This window comes from Chaetodon trifascialis, chromosome 5, assembly GCF_039877785.1.
Source record: "Chaetodon trifascialis isolate fChaTrf1 chromosome 5, fChaTrf1.hap1, whole genome shotgun sequence".
Lineage (NCBI taxonomy): Eukaryota > Metazoa > Chordata > Actinopteri > Chaetodontiformes > Chaetodontidae > Chaetodon > Chaetodon trifascialis.
Window position 1 is genome coordinate 10,154,784 of NC_092060.1, and position 15,692 is coordinate 10,170,475.

A 15,692-nucleotide genomic window follows, 5' to 3' on the forward strand; every position below is an offset into this window, starting at 1 on the left:
AGGAAAGTTGTGCTGCAGAGTAGGGGATCTTCATCCCTCCTTTATCTCTCTCAGTGGGGATAATAAAAGGGGGCTGTCATTTGGGCTAAATAGAGGATGTCATTGAGCTAGTCCATCACTGATAAGCCCAAGATGCATGATCATCATTCCTCTCTTGCCTGGTTTTCTGTCTCTCAGTGCTCAACCCACTCTTTATCTGATGGTCAAATCTTTATTACAAGCTCTGAAAATTTTCAGCAAGGAGGCACTGAAAGATTTGGCTTGAGAAAACAGAATTTATTACATGATAGAACATGTCTTGGGATAATGGTTATTTTTCTCCCTCTTTGCGCTGAAGAAACTCACTCTCTGCGAGTGCCATTACTTATGAGGTGGCCATTGTTCTTTGTCAGAGAAATGAGAGGGCAGGCACATCACTGGGAGCTGGATTCTCCACACTGTCTCCCTGAAATGTTTTGATCATTCTGCACAGACATCTGAAAGGAGAGAAAGTCGCTCACGCTGGAGAGGACGACTGCTGCGGCACGGCACATAATTAATGGGGATAGAGATCACCTCCCGGAGTGACCTGACAATGGTTGAAAACTCCTTCGCATTTTCTCAGGACATGCTGATTAGAGCTGATCCGGTTACCCTCTTTAATCACTGTTTTTGTTTGCCACAAATGTGCCCATGCATTCCTGACTTGGAGAAAATTTGAGATGCTGTGCTGTGAAGATGTCATGGGTTTGTCACGGCCTGCTCAGGAGCTCTGAACACCTTTGTGCTGGTGCATATCAAAAATTCAAAAGCTGAGATTTGACTGGTGTCTGACATGTTCATCACACATGCGTGCTGTGAAAGTATGCACGCGAACAGTGAGGGCGATGACATGTGCATTAGCATTCTGGTTTTCAGCTGTATCCTATTATATTTGCAATACAGCATTGCTATGGAACATGAAGAAGCTGGTTATTCATATCCCTCTACACATGATCACAACAGTAGCCAGGTTTCTCATCATCTGCCTGCATGTGTGTCTTGATTTCTCACCATCTCAGCCACCATGAGATGATTCAGACACCTGGTTAAGGTGTTTACATGCTACAATATCTTGGTTTCTCTTCAGAATAGCCCCAGGTAGTATATCCAGATTTCTAAAACTGGGATAAACTGTTTACATGTGCAAAACATAACCAGGATACACCAAAAACTGAACCATAACCAGGATTCTTGTGAGTATGTAAACACACTCAATGAGAGTGCACACTGTGCTTGTACTGTGCTGGCATGTAGCTCAGCAGCTCTGCAGGACAGGTGCTTATTATGTCCCTAAAAGATCCACACCATGAAAACAGCAAATCTACCGCTGAGCTCTTCAGATCTCTGTGACAAATTTGCCATGTCTAATTTTTGATTCGCTTGGACTAAATGCTTTGGATTTACCTGGGTTTTTATGTCAACCATGACAATCTACATTAGTAAATCTAAATGACCTATGAGGCTTTCCAAGTTAAATTTAACTGACATTTCCGGTTTCTCTTCCTCATTCCCCAGGTCTTAACCAGTTTGTATTTAAATCCAATAGCAGGGGATTATATTACACAGAGTGGAGAACTAACTTTTCTTGCCAACATTTAGACAAGTACACCAACCCAAGAGCTTTTAAGACTGATTCAGACACGTTAACCTGCTTCCAGATTAAGAATAGCGAAGGAAATGATTCGCATTTATGTTTAAAAATCTTGACTATCACTATGCACATTACCTGTAGGAACTTCCACTGTGTCAAATGTGAATAACCAGATGATAAACTGTTCAACAGACTGATTTTCTAACGCCTGACACAATACAAAGAACATGTCTCTGTCTAGTACGCTGTCTATTTGTATAGGAGCGACTGTGAATTCTTTAGAGTTGAGTCCATTTGTTTGACTAAGCTCTAGTTTGGAAGACAGTCCATGGACACAGTGCTTTTTATCAGTCAGATTTAAGGACTGCTGCAGAGGAGGAGGACTCCTCACTCAGATCGCATGTCAATACTCAAGAATGTAGATCTGTCACTACCCACAACTAAATATCATTTTTCTTCCCTTTCATTTCTCTCTCTTTACCTCTCTTTGCAAGGCTCTTTGAAGTAATAGTGAAAGGATCCCAGACTGTAGCAAATTACCTGAGGACTGAAACATTTTTGACATAAGTCCTGAGAGACGGGGCGAGCCACTTTTCCTGGCGGCCCCTTTGGCGTTTTTAATCTGGGGCTGAGGGAGACAGCGGCGCTGACAGAATGATGGGACAGCTGGACATGCTTCCAGGCCAGCAGCAATGGGCAAAAGAAAAGTCAGGAAAAGGGCCACTGCAGACATCTCACCACAGAGCCAACAACTCAGGACAGCACACCCAGACAGGATGGAGGATGACAAAGTGTCCACTGGAGACATCCACCTCCTCTGTCTGCATTGGAGCTCGCATCTCCAGTCATGGAAGATGTAGCCTAACTGTAAAAATAAAACTGAATTGTTTTGGTCTTATTTTGGGTTTTATGATAATTAAATGCAGGTCATCAGAATGAATTTCATATAACATTAGGTCATTTCTTTTGTCCACGTTAACACCATGGCTCTGTGGGTGACAATGTCGGTCAATTGGTGCACCACTTTGGTCCAGACCAAAATATCTTAAAAACCATTGCATGAATTTCCATTAAATTCTGTACACACATTTGTGGTCCCCAGAGGATGTCTCCCTCTGACTTTGGTGATGCCCTGACTTTTTGTCTAGTGCCACCATGAGGTTGACTGTTGCGATTTTGAGTGAAATGTTACTGCTAATTACCAATTAGCATGTATAACATGATAAGCTAATATGGTGAACACAGTAAACATTACATGTGCTAAGCATTAGCATGTTAGTATTGTCACTGTGAGCAAGCTGATGTTAGCATCTACGTATAGGCTCACATAGCTGCTAGCATAGACTCTGAATCTTGTTTCTAAAACTTTTACATTTATTTTTGCTTAAATAAATATTTAATGTCATTGGGAAAAAAAAACTTAAAGCAATCATTCACCATGGGAAATATGCTTATTCCAGTGAGAAGACTGAACGGTAAATATGAAGCTACCACCAGCAGCTGGTTAGCTTAGTGCAAAGACTCACAGCTAACAGTCCCACACAGAATCCCTTTTTACCAGGTTTCTATGCAGGGCAGCGTGTGGATTAAACGCTTTGATTCTATACAGATTACACAAACAAGACATATTGTGTTAATTAGCCAGGCTAGCTGTTTCCCCCAAGTATTTGCGCTAGGCTAAGATAACCAGCTCATGGTGGTAGTTTCATATCTATTGTACAGGTATAAGAGTGATATAGATTGTCTCATCTAACTCTCAGAAAGAGAGTGAAATGTTGAACTATTTTAAACCAAGTTTCTGGGACTTTAAATAAGACATTTGACTTGCATTTAACTGACATTGAGAAAAAAAAAAAGAAGAAAGGAGAGGTCATTAAATTCAGCTCTTCTGTGGACAAAGACATCGGAACATCTCAAAGTCTCTCCAGGAGCTTGATTGTCTCAGCAAACATGCTTAAAGCAGACAGGAAGTAACTTGAGCCAAACAGGAGGGAATCAAATCAGACATCGCTAGCTTGTTTTTCAGGCCAGGACAATTATATTTGACATAAGGCGCTTTTCACTCATGCATCAGTGATCTCCACTTTCATGGGCTGCTATCATGTTGGTCCAGTGGTTTGCCTTTCTTCCTCTCAATTTTACAAAGTCATTTTGCTGGGGATGATGAACAATGGCCGCCTTTTCAGAGATCCTATAACCTTTTCTTCCTGAGGGACCTCGCTGCAATGCAAGAGCATATTGTCATTTGCTTTGCTTGCGCTGTCCAAATTGTAATCTTTCCTGCACTATTTAGAGATATCTTAAGATTCAAAGATCAGTTAATTGTCGGCATGATCTAACCTGAAACTGGTTAATTGCCTCATTACACCGCCACATTTATCACATTCATCCTTTAAACTTTTAATCGAATGAAGCCAATTCTTTTAACTCAGGGTTTTACAGAAAAGTATCAAGAATCAAGCCTTTCCTGCCTGTCTGCCAGTGCTTTCCTGTGTCTTGTGTTTGGGCTCTGGTGCTGTCTACTTTGTGTCTGGGAACATGCATCCTCCTCAGCCTTTGTGACCCTCTACCCTCCCCCTTGGGTGGGCTGTGACCCTGCTAGCCTGCAGCTACTGCAGGTTACAAACTCTCACCCTGGAGCGCTTGTAATCCAGGGGATGTACTTCAGTATGCTTTATGCTCTTTGCCCCTTTCTAAAATTCAGTAAGAACCTTGGAGGTCACAGGTCACCGTACCAAATAGAAGCTGCCGATAAAAATAGCAACTGATACATAGGTCATCTAAAAATACTAGCTCCTGTCCATTCTCATTTAGAGAATACTTTGTTTTGCTGGCAATCTTTTGGGAACTTTTGACATTTTGTCCTGATGTCACCAGAAACAGGAGTGAGAGGCCGTCTTGTTTGCAAAAAGGAGCCTTGATGATGTAGATGTCTTTTTCCTCGTATGTAACCTCATACTGCTGAGAAAATGTCAGAGTGCAGGAGAGAGAGTGTGTGGACATCAGATTCTCCTGGTCCTTAAGGGGCCCCTTGCCCTGACAAATAGAGCAGTCTGTCCTTATCTCTACCATGTAAGAATTCCACCGCTGCCGGGGACTGCAGTGTCTGAAGCCAAGTTTTGAGCTAAGTGGAGCACACTTAGGAAGGTCTAAAATTAGTCTTATTTGCAGTTTTGTTTGATTCTGTGTCATGGTTTAATTTATAGCATATTAACAGTGAAGTTGAGATAAAGGATGTGAGAAAAGATGACGGGTACCTTGGTGCACGTGTTCCACATTGTTCCAAATTTACCACCCCAGGAATAATCAGAAAATGATGCGCTTTTAGCACAGTCTAAACTAGGAATGAACAAACAAATCAAGCCAGCATTCTATTTATTTATAGACTTCTCAGTCATGCATTACGAGCATGGAAAAAATGCTTTTTTATTACACCGTCACGACTCAACACCTGGCAGCACAGTTGCAGATGAGCAGAGTGTGCTCTGTTTTGGGGAGCTGGGGTTTCCCGCAGCAGCTCCATGCAGGAACAAGCACTGAACTGGAGCTATGATAAAAGAGGAAATTACATGCCTTCACTGCCAAATACCTGCACCTTTTACTGTGTTGGTATTCATTATTAGCAGTACTGGGAAAGGTTTAGTGGTGTCACACTGATCAGAGACTGACCGGATAGTACTTGTGAGCCATGCTACCAGCATGCCTCTCTGGCAGCGTCAGTCAACTGGTCCACCACTTTGATCTAGGCTGAATCTGCTGGGTCTCAACGTCTATTTAATGGATTACCATGAAACTTATATAAAGGCATACATGGTCCCCAGAGTGTTTGTGTTTTGTGCTAATTCGCAAATGTCCGCATGCTTACACACTAAACAAAGGCGGCGAACATGGTAAACATTATACCTGCTGCATATTAGCATCTTTGTGAACATGTTAGTAGGCTGATGTTAGCATTTAGCACAGAGAACCACTACCTGCGTACCGTCGCACAGAGCTACTAGCACGGCTATAGACTCTTATATAGTCTAGTCTATATAGTCTTGAATTACCATATCACAGAAAATTAGCAGTGCATATGTGGACTGCAGATTTATTTTGGACGTGCAGGGTTTTTGTTTTTATTTTTTCCTCATACTGGCACCTTGTGCTTAACACCACACTACTCTTAACTACTCATAACTCAAGGAAAGCCTGTGCACTCACTGTGTGAGATAAACGTCTAGTGACGTCTGGAAGCATCATCACAGCACACAGGCTGTGCAGGATGACAGAGGTGACACGACACATCGTCAGTTTCATCTTGTTTCATTTCTAGTCACAGCGAGACACAGGCAGATAAACCACTAAGGTATTAGCGCATCTCTCATAATGTTTGTTTGTTCCAGTGGTGCAGGGTTCGTGTTCCTTTGTGCCTGCATGCCAGAATATGTATGCAACAGATGATTCCTTTTAAATCCAGTTGCATCCATCCTCAGCCTCTTACAGTTTTAGGGACACTGAAGAGATGAGCACACTATCTCCTCTGAGAAGTGTTGCGTGAGACGTTGTGTGTGTAGTTTATCAGACGCTTTGTCTTTCTTTTCATCCAGCTCCATATTTGCAAGTTCTTCACAAAACACAGATACGTCCTGTTGAATAAGACTAGACTTATCTGTCATTCAGACTCCCCCTCTTTTTTCACTGTGGTCTAAATGCGTGGACCACCAACCTCCCATCTCCCCTGAGGACTAAAAGCAGGGAGATATGATGGAACAGATGAAATTCTGCTCAAAGCTACGGGACCTGGTGGTACTTTGTCTGGCCCATCTAGATCACCCTGATAAGTTGTCACGATAAGCAACATGAAAGTACCCTGTCATCAGCTTTTTTCTTCTCTGCTTTTCTGCTCCAGAACATCACAGCAAGGAGAAGCCTTCATGAAGCAGAGAGTAGACAATACCTTTGCATGTTACTGCTTTTCAGAGGCAAAAGATGTTGGCTTTAAACAAGCAAGAAGAAGATCTGAAAAAGGTTGTGCACACGCCTGCTCCCGTAATTATCCGCCTCATTGGCTCTTCCGTTGTCGTATGCATGTAATCCATTACATGGCGTCTGGACAGCTAAAAGCTTGAGGCTATCGGTTTTATTATTGATCTGATGGTCTGTCAGATTACAGCTGATTCCAGGAGGCCCTGAGTTTCAGTGCCAGGCTGGAACTCAGGGCCTCCCAGGTTGTGATTTGTGGGTTGCAGTGAGGTCCTGAGCTGCAGTGCCAACAGCAGCCAGCAGATTTACACTCTCCATCTTTGACGAAAAACAACATCTTCAAAGTCGACTAATCTTATGTTATCTGTTAAAAACAATGGTGGCCTCACTGTCAGACTGTCAGAGGGGCTCATTTCATGTTTTTGTTAACATCAATGCTGCAGTTGAAACTGTACTATCGCCTCTTATGTATCAGTCTTTCGCTTTGACTAATAAGCCTTAACATATTATAAAATATGTTACATCAGTTGCCATCAGTAGAGTCCACCTGTCCTTGATGATGATGTTTGTGGTCCTTACAACATAGAAACAGATCACACTGGCAACAGTTCATTGACAATACTTTGTATGAAATAGAGACATTTTTTTCTGGAGAGACATATTGCTGCTGAAGGCATCAAACATTTTTCAAGGCTGTAAGCACCACAAATTAAACTCTGTTCAACACCATTGTTTTGTGGTGGAGCTGAAAATCTCTCAACCTGGAAGTGGAATTAAGTGATTGAGCACATTTACTCAAGAACTGCACTTAAAGATGCTTATAATCAATATTTTTTATATTAACAATGGATCATATGACTATGCGTTATGTGTAAATAATGAGCCCACAGACAGTTATCACCAGACTCTGTACTTCCCCTCAGCTCTACGGGGACATTTAGCATCTTTCTGCTGATCATTTTAGTTTTACAGTCTGCATCTTTAATGCTTTTGCTCTCATCAGTCTCCTTTCCAGCCACAGCAGGCAGCTGTTTATTGCTGAAAATGTCTTTTAAAGTGACTGTACACAACTGCCCAGCACCAAATGACACAAAACATATAATGGTATGTAATGCTATAATACTGAGAATTTAGGGCTTATAATGGACTATTTTACAGTGTGTTAGTGCTTCTTAAGTAAAACATCTGAATAAGTCTTCCACCACTGACCTGGACCAATAAAACCATAAACATCAGCATGGCTAGATATACCACTGGAGTTATGTGAGATGTGTTTTTGTAATCTGGGTGTACTGACCCTTTAACATTGTTTTGTTCAGGTGTACCAACCATGACGGATACAGGAACACAATATGACCTTCTGGGTGCAGCCAATACTCGCTGTCCTCATGAACCTGGCACATACGTTCCTCTTCGGCTGCACCTTCACTATCACTAAAAACAACCTCTATTTCACACATTCTCTGCAAATGACACCACAAAGAGAAGCTACTTTCCAAATAATTACCAAATAAGAACTCTAGTATCTAGCCCTGCTTGTGTTTTCCATCAGTATTTGCATGTGCATGTGTTGCTTAAAATTAAGATAACATTTCTAGTTCACAGGATGACAGCTTGCTTGTTGACACAGCAGAAGCTGAATGAATAATGTCTGCCACTCTGCAGACATTTAAACATGCTCCCATCAATGCTGCTATGATTATACACTGCATCCCTCTGGGTCAGACCAAAGGAATGAGGTGGTCCCTCTGAAAATAAACATTAACTGCAAGATGTATGACACCCGATTGTAAAACATCCACCAATGACAACATAAACCCTCACCTATCTTCCTTCAGGGCCTGGGATTGTAACTGCTATTGTGATTGGTCACTACAGGTGAGGTATGTTGAGGAAACAGCATGCCTTTCTCCTCCCAGAAAACTGTCTTTGTTTGCCTCTGACAGGGGGAATGTGTGGCTAAGCATCTATGTGGCACTTTGAGCGCTTCAAATGAGTCCCCTGTATTCTCCTAATGTGAACAGAGGAGCGCTTTGATCCTCTCCAACAGGAGGGTGTCAGCTATCTGAGAGAAGGGGCTACAGCTTGTCCTGGCTCATTTCTCTTATAGATAATTCATTTTTCATCTGGTTATATTTCCTGTCACGTCAGGCACATGAGCCGAAGCTGCACAAGTGATACGTGATGCACATTTTACCTCTGAACAATGAAACCATGCCATGTCTTTCTTTTTCCAGATAAATGTTTCTGGTTTCATAACAGAGAGAGGTGGACCTGCCTAGTTGGCAGCAGGTTCCTGATCACCTAACTGATAAGTTTGAATCCAATAAAAACACACCTGGTTTAGTGAAGGACCTGAGCCAAGCAGACAGAATAATGTTAGCTGAACCAGCCTATTAGAGCAAGCGCAGTAAACATTGTTGTGGAAATATAAATGGTTCTCCACTCAAACACAGGAACATCCCAAACTATTCTGCCGGGTCTCGAGGCTTTGAAGTCTCATTTCTGTCTACTGGAGCAGACAAAACTGACATCTTCTTGTTTGAGGCATGGGAAATGAACTTGGGAAGAGCAGGTGAAACTCTAGAAAGCTTGAATATGATATTTCCTGTGTTCAGCTGCTCTATTCTTGGCCAGATCTGTATGATGATTAGTTACTGGGACGTGAAGAGGTATGCATGACTTATGAGCAGGAGGAAGAGGAGGAGAAGACCAGAGCGTCATCAAAACCCCCCTCTATGTCCAGCAACTGCTGGTCTATGTATTCTTGTTATACCAGTGGCTGGACTGTAAAGTTTTCTATTTAGCCTTTTGACTACACTACAGTATAGTTTGTGTTCGGTGCTAATTAGCAAATATTAGCATGTTAACATATAGTGAACATGGTAAACATTACCTGCCAAACATCAGCATGTTAGCATTATCTTCCAAGGGTGAAACTTCTTCCAGTCTTGTTTAACTCAAGCAGCTTATCACCTGCTGCAGCTCCTCGCTCTGGTTTTTCATGTTGCCTTTGATACTGGGGGAAATGCAGGCTTTGGCAAAATAAAGGCCTGTTGGAGGCGCGACTGATTAGCCTCCGAATCTGTGATAAGCTGGGAGAAATCAGCAGTGGTAAGCAGCATGCTGGGGTGGATTCTGATTGATATGGGCCTGTAAGAAGTCCTCTACAGATTGTGTTACTGAGTTTTGGAGTTTGTACATGTGGACCAGGAAATAATCATATCACGATTTGGTTCTTGAGGTTTTATGATCATTTTCACAAGGGAAGAGGGATCACTATTCTGTTACTCTTTTTGATGTTTCTCCCATTTTTTTACATTTCCTTTGAATTTTTTCCCCCTCTTTTTCATTGAGTTTTTCCTTATCTGCATTGAGGGTTTAAGGGTAGACTTGCAGTTGATATTCCTGTATCTTGTACAGACTGTGAAGCTCTCTGGGCTGTATAAATAAGATTAACTTACATGGCTTATAGACCTGCATGAAGGTTAATACCGTCTCATTCTGTAATCTCAGAATTCTGTAACCTCAGAATTGCTCTTTTGCAAAGAAACTCTTTACTCTTCACTGACATTGCAACAACACCTGAGAATTTTTGGCCTTGCTCCGTTCATTTGCCCCATGAAAATGTTTAACTGAAGACTTGAATTAATAATGGCACCACCTGAGGATTAGTTCACTGAAGACAATCAGCAGTGTTTAAATGTGTGGAGGTTTGTGCCTGAGTTAACACGGACTGTTATTTCAAGGTGGAGTCTGCGGATTGGCTGTATTAAACAGGCCGGCTCGTTGCCTCTGTAGTGGAGTGATGTGTCTTTCCCGGCCAGGGGATTTCCTTCTTCCAGAAGCACTCAAGGTTATTACTGTGGAGGAGGATCTGAGCTCTGCTGCACCGCCTTTTTGAAGTTCCCCACAACATTTTGTACAAACACTCCCAGAGAGATCACAGCGGGAGCGCTGAAAAGTCAATCATATCTTCTCTTTTCATTTAGAAAAGTCTGCTTTAAATTCTATCTGAGGTTACTGTCTGCATGACAGCTGGTTGAACCGCCTTTCCTTTCATCCACCTTTTACATTACACACACATTCTTCATGCATAAGCGATGCAGTTACAGATTGAATGTAGACTTTTCACTGTAAGACATCACAGGTCTATTGATTCACATTGATTCCTCTGAAGTGGTTGTCTTTCTTGGCTCAGACTCCTTTCTGTTCTCCAAAACAAATGTGACTCAAGCGGCATGCTTGAATCCCTTTTGCCTCGTAACTCGCCAGGGCTTGTCCACGTTTAGCCCTGTGATTTAAACAATGTAACGATGTAAGAGCTACAGATTAATGTACTGTATGGCAAAGCCCTGTTTAAACTCTATGTGCAGCAGTCTTGTCAAAGACTGCTGCACTTGTTCTTGTTATCTTGTTCGCAATTACTGAACACATTCTTCTGGAAGGGAGAGGAAAATCATTTTAGTCTGTTTAATTTAAGGATTACTTGAGGAGAATTGATCCAAGTGCTATGCAAAAGAAATTTAAACACTTTAAAGTGTTGCTCTAAAAAAAGTACGAATCACATGCTACACCTTTATTTAACTCCATACTTTCAGCGGTTTTGCTGCGACAGCCTCACGTGGACTGGTATGACCACTAAGTTAAGGTGGCAGACTATTGCTGTGTAACTGTCTCTTTTCATCCACATCACCAAAACGCTCTTTTCCCAACTTTTTTAGCTTCAATCACTGCTGCCTAAAAACATCTGCAGCTTCCAGTCCTCTCTTTTCCTGCTGTTATTACGGACATGTCTGAATTATCTCTGATCCCTCCACTCGCTCACGGCCTCTTTGACATTTAACCCACAAAGGTCCAGAACTTATACGAACTGCATTTTGTTAAAGATGCTAAAAAACAGAGATGTTGAATACACGATATTTGATCATATTTTTGAAATGACAATCCTTATCTAGAAATATGTAGTTGCAAACATCAGAGGGGTTTTAATGAAGTTTCTTACATCTTAAGCTCCTGTTTCACTTCAGCTCTCTATTGAGAAAATGGTTTTTGGGCGACAGGGATTGTTTTTATTGCAGCATACTGACAGTGAAGCTAACTCTCTGCTCCTTCCCCAGCACTATCAATTCATCTACCTTGAGGTCCCATTCATTTCACTGTCAGTGAAGTTGCTGAAGGACCATGCCTGGAAATGAAAGCATATTAAATGTGCTATTACCCTGTAATAACCACTTCTGACCACAGTGGCCGCTGTTCTTCAAAAAGTTAAACAGTCTTGTGTTAAAACCCTGAATAATCGTATATTTATGTTTATCATTGAAATGATGCTGCTGCAGTAATCTCCTTACTAGATGGACTTTCATAAACAAACACCACAACCAAAACTATTTAAACATCAGAAGTTATTTGCATGACTGTAGCCTTGTCTCATACGACGCTGCTCTAAAGCAGCCAAACAATTAAGCTCATTTGTCTTTGACATTGATCTCTATTGATCTTGTGCAGACACTACTTCATAATTTGTTAGGTGCAGACACAGAGAGACAGTCAGACTATTAAAACAACTCATTTGAAAGCTGAATCAGTTTTGCTATCTGTCTTTGATGCATCAGATATGTGGGAAACAGCCTTGGAGCCTCTCCTCAGGATTAAGGAGTCAACCAAGCTGTGGAAAACTTTTAAGTGTGTCTGTTTGTTATTCTCGTAAATCAAGCAGTTGCTGTTTTGACCCAGAGGATAGCAGACAACATCTTTTGGAGCCTGTAAGAATGTTCTGTGGTCACAGGCAGGGATAATTAGTGGTATTCTCCAGGTTTGGACATTAGCCAAAAGCTGGCATTTCACCTGCCACTGTGAACTAAATGTATATTGGGTTCAAATAAGCTGAAATGGGCAATAGCCGTGCAGTGTTTCACGGTGAATTCTTCTCGCGTATCGTTTTTCTCTCCCCTGCCTTTAAGTCGCTCGCTCTAAGCCCTCTTTTCTCTCTTTCTCTCCCTGTTTTGTTATTTTACCTGGAGGTGCAGGTGTGAAAGGGTGAGGCCGTGGAAAAACATTTGATTCCGTAAGGTTGTCATGAAGGAATCCATTGACTGACCTCTGCATCCTGGCACACAATGACAAATGGGTTTGCAATTTTCCGCCTGACTGAGGGGCAACAAAGCACATTTCCACTTTCACCTGTAGGCAGTGAGAGTACAGTCTTCCACTATCAGGCTCTTTAACCAGGCACTGAGCATTACACATGGCTTTATTTTAGCATTTGCAGCTCTTATGGTCAAAACAGACAGTAACACTCGCCACGATGGATCAAGACAAATATACCTCAGTGAAAACCCGATTCACACACTGAGGTAATCTGTTGATGAAGAGAGGAAGGCTTGTTTTTCTTGCATTCCATTTTCTTCATCCCATTCTTTTGTCTTTCATGCAAAATGTTTTTTTCTTCTTTGCATTGTTGGTTTATTTGGTGATGGTTCATCTGTGTGCATTATGGCAGCATATGAGACAGTGACATACATTACCTGATCTACTGAGGATGTCTTGTTTTCTTTTGGAGCTAAATGTTGTGTTGTTGTTGTTGTTTGTGATTCATTTGAAAAGGTTTGGTAGGAAAGAACCAGGAGAAGAGTTCACACTATATTCAAGTGTATTCTGTATATGTCAGTTGCTTTTGTGCCACAGCTATAAAACTTCATGACATGTAATATTTGTTTGTTCTGTGCATTATTGGTTGTAGCTCTGACTGTATTTGACTGCAGTAAAGAGGCTAATGGGGATCCTAAAATGTTAAATTAAATTAAATGGTTGGTTGTTCCTGATCATTTTGCATTTGTTAGACACAGAAATGATTGTGTCTATTTGTCTTTTATGAAACCAGTATATGCAAAAAAGCATCTCCCTTGACAAAAAGAAACATCAAAGAGATAGTCCTCATCACTCATTCGTAATGTTCATAATGTTCTTAGGCTTTTTTCAATTATGAACAATTTACTGAGTAAATATTACATCCATTAAGTCTTTCATTTAATCTTTCAGTGCTGAAATGCATCCAGCTCATATGTCTAAATCTTGCAGAGCTGCATGTGTATTTCTCTGTGGAATACATCCATCTTGTTTATGAGTACTCTGTACCGTTAACGACAGCTGCGTACCAGTGTTTTCACTGCTGATTGAATCGCTTCCAAATCCTGCAAGAATGTTTAAAGTAGAAGCTATGGAAATGAACCAATTGACCTCTTTCCTGACCTTAAAGATCTCCACGCCCTGTGGGAGCAGAAACTGTCAGGCGGCACCAGAGTCGTGAAATCAAAGGGATCTATGCTGTTATTAGCGTAGCAGCACCCTGAGACCTACTGCCACTCCTCCAGCGTGGCCTCCACACACACACACACACACACACACACACACACACACACACACACACACACACACACACACACACACACACACACACACACACACACACACATTGTTTTCACACAGCTATCATTTCAGAATGATGATTGAATTTTATTACGAGAATGTCAAACTATTTATAGAACATGCTGGCACATCGTATGGCCTGACTTAGCTTGATTTCTACCAAAAATGAACCAATGAACTACAAACTCTGTGACTTTCTGTGATTGTGTGTGTGTGTGTGTGTGTGTGTGTGTGTGTGTGTGTGTGTGTGTGTGTGTGTGTGTGTGTGTGTGTGTGTGTGTTGTGTATGCCCTGGTGGGGCAGTCCAGCCGAGCAGTCCAGCAGGGCGATTATGTCCTGTAGGGATAACCTGTCATGGTGCTGAGAGCCTAATTGATGCCTGATGCTTTTCAGGGGGCAATTATGGCGCCCAGATGTCAAGACCTAATTTGTGACTCTGTAATGTGGACACATGGGCCAGAGGAAGGGGTGACACGGCTGCTCCAGAGGGACTCACGCGCTGGTTTGGTCAGCAGATGTGAAGAGCTAAGGGGGTTACAGCAGCACTGGTTTACTTATATTGTGTAAGATGCATCAAAGCTCCACTAATCAATATTTGTATATTAACAATGGATCAAATGACTGTGTGTAATGAGAGGAATGTTTAGCATCCTTCAGCTGATTGTTGTGGTTGTACTTCGTGCTTCGTGCCACTGCCACTCATGTGTGAACCTCATGAATAGCCAATATTTTTTTGACATTCAGAGAATAAAACTGTCTGAACACACTTACTACTAAAGAATATAGAAAGTAAACTCTTTGTTGTATCAACCAATAACTTTCCTGCAAGAGGATGAAAACTATGCTCAATTTCCAGCACAACACTGTCAGAACCCTGTTATCTAGATAAGCACATGTCCTGGTATTTCACATGTAACTACAACTATGCCTCTTGTCGACTGTCTCTGCATCTGTGTGCTGTATTAGATGCGACAGATGGCAGCTGTGTGTTGTTGTTGTGCCAGCGCAGATTCTTCAGCCTTCAGCCTCCTCCAGGTCCTTTCAGCTAAACAAAACACTGTCAGTCACCGGTGGGGCCTGCGAGCACACCGCAGTGTCGTGCACCACGAGTGCCTGAACTCTGCAGAAATGCCTTCTTCTTTTTGTTCTCCACTACACCTAAACATTGTTGTTTTCTGCTAATGTCTCCATGGAGATGCAAACAGAGGAGCATATTTTCCACCGGGGCTGACAGCTTGCGATGTGGAGTGTCAGTAAATCAGGTATGCTGGTCTAATTGCTGCTTGCGGAAGGCAGACCATAAAATCCTCTTAGCAATGACACTAAAAATGATTGAACTCAGACGGAGTACAATGCAACAAGTGTGAAAGATGATTTATTTTTTCAGGCCACAAAACATGAATGATGAAAGGATGGATGGATGATATTTTGGGAGCGCTGGCTGCAGATTTTTCTAGGATGCCTCTCTCTCTCTCTCTCTGGACTCGGATGAAAACCCAAAAGTATCAAGTGGATAACGCTATACTTACACTTCTGCTGTAATCCCTATAAACACACATGCAGCTCATAATTTGTGCGCACGGCAATTTACTAAGGAATAAACAAACAACAAAGAGCCTGAAATCAATAGTTGCAGGATTCAAATGACACAAAGCTGCAGACACCATCCCTGCGCAAACACACTCTT